This window comes from Oncorhynchus kisutch, linkage group LG17 (genome assembly GCF_002021735.2).
Source record: "Oncorhynchus kisutch isolate 150728-3 linkage group LG17, Okis_V2, whole genome shotgun sequence".
Classification (NCBI taxonomy): Eukaryota; Metazoa; Chordata; class Actinopteri; order Salmoniformes; family Salmonidae; genus Oncorhynchus; species Oncorhynchus kisutch.
Window position 1 is genome coordinate 43,141,369 of NC_034190.2, and position 2,230 is coordinate 43,143,598.

Consider the following 2,230-nt stretch of genomic DNA (forward strand, 5'->3'; position numbering starts at 1 on the left):
TGCAACATTGAAATGCAGAAATAAGCACTTTTCCATAAACAAGCTCTAAATCATGTTTGAAGCACTCTGGATGAAAAATGTTTTTGTTATGTTTATTCGAGATGTTATGAAAACACTGTAGACTGTTTTCAGCAAGTTACAACATTGAAATGCAGAAATAAGCACTTTTCCATAAACAAGCTCTAAATCATGTTTGATGCACTCTGGATGTCCAATTTTAGCTGTGCTGTGTCTAGTTGAGATTAAATGAACACTGTGGATAGTTTTCAGCTAGTTGCAACATTGAAATGCAGAAATAAGCACTTTTCCATAAACAAGCTCTAAATCATGTTTGATGCACTCTGGATGTCCAATTTTAGCTGTGCTGTGTCTAGTTGAGATTAAATGAACACTGTGGATAGTTTTCAGCTAGTTGCAACATTGAAATGCAGAAATAAGCACTTTTCCATAAACAAGCTCTAAATCATGTTTGATGCACTCTGGATGTCCAATTTTAGCTGTGCTGTGTCTAGTTGAGATTAAATGAACACTGTGGATAGTTTTCAGCTAGTTGCAACATTGAAATGCAGAAATAAGCACTTTTCCATAAACAAGCTCTAAATCATGTTTGAAGCACTCTGGATGAAAAATGTTTTTGTTATGTTTATTCGAGATGTTATGAAAACACTGTAGACTGTTTTCAGCAAGTTACAACATTGAAATGCAGAAATAAGCACTTTTCCATAAACAAGCTCTAAATCATGTTTGATGCACTCTGGATGTCCAATTTTAGCTGTGCTGTGTCTAGTTGAGATTAAATGAACACTGTGGATAGTTTTCAGCTAGTTGCAACATTGAAATGCAGAAATAAGCACTTTTCCATAAACAAGCTCTAAATCATGTTTGATGCACTCTGGATGTCCAATTTTAGCTGTGCTGTGTCTAGTTGAGATTAAATGAACACTGTGGATAGTTTTCAGCTAGTTGCAACATTGAAATGCAGAAATAAGCACTTTTCCATAAACAAGCTCTAAATCATGTTTGATGCACTCTGGATGTCCAATTTTAGCTGTGCTGTGTCTAGTTGAGATTAAATGAACACTGTGGATAGTTTTCAGCTAGTTGCAACATTGAAATGCAGAAATAAGCACTTTTCCATAAACAAGCTCTAAATCATGTTTGATGCACTCTGGATGTCCAATTTTAGCTGTGCTGTGTCTAGTTGAGATTAAATGAACACTGTGGATAGTTTTCAGCTAGTTGCAACATTGAAATGCAGAAATAAGCACTTTTCCATAAACAAGCTCTAAATCATGTTTGATGCACTCTGGATGTCCAATTTTAGCTGTGCTGTGTCTAGTTGAGATTAAATGAACACTGTGGATAGTTTTCAGCTAGTTGCAACATTGAAATGCAGAAATAAGCACTTTTCCATAAACAAGCTCTAAATCATGTTTGATGCACTCTGGATGTCCAATTTTAGCTGTGCTGTGTCTAGTTGAGATTAATGAACACTGTGGATAGTTTTCAGCTAGTTTGCAACATTGAAATGCAGAAATAAGCACTTTTCCAATAAACAAGCTCTAAATCATGTTTGGATGCACTCTGGATGTCCAATTTTAGCTGTGGCTGGTCTAGTTGAGATTAATAATGAACCCACTGTGGATAGTTTTCAGCTAGTTGCAAACATTGGAATTGAACAGAAATAAGCCACTTTTCCATAAACATGCTCTAAATCATGTTTGATGCCACGTCGTTGTGAAGTGGATGTCCAATTTTTAGCTGTGCTGTGTCTAGTTGAGGATTAAATGAAACACTATGGATCAGTTTTTTCAGCCTAGTTGCAACATTGAAATGCAGAAATAAGCACTTTTCCATAAACAAGCTCTAAATCATGTTTGATGCACTCTGGATGTCCAATTTTTAGCTGTGCTGTGTCTAGTTGAGATTGAAATGAACACCGTGGACAGTTTACAGCCAAGTTGGCAACATTGAAATGCAGAAATAAGCACTTTTCCATATAACAAGCCTCTAAATCCATGTTTGATGGCACTCTGGATGTCCAATTTTTAGCTGTGCTGTGTCTAGTTGAGATTAAATGAACACTTGGATAGTTTTCAGTAGTTGGCACATTGAAATGCAGAAATAAGCACTTTTCCATAAACAAGCTCTAAATCATGTTTGATGCACTCTGGATGTCCAATTTTAGCTGTGCTGTGTCTAGTTGAGATTAAATGAACACTGTGGATGA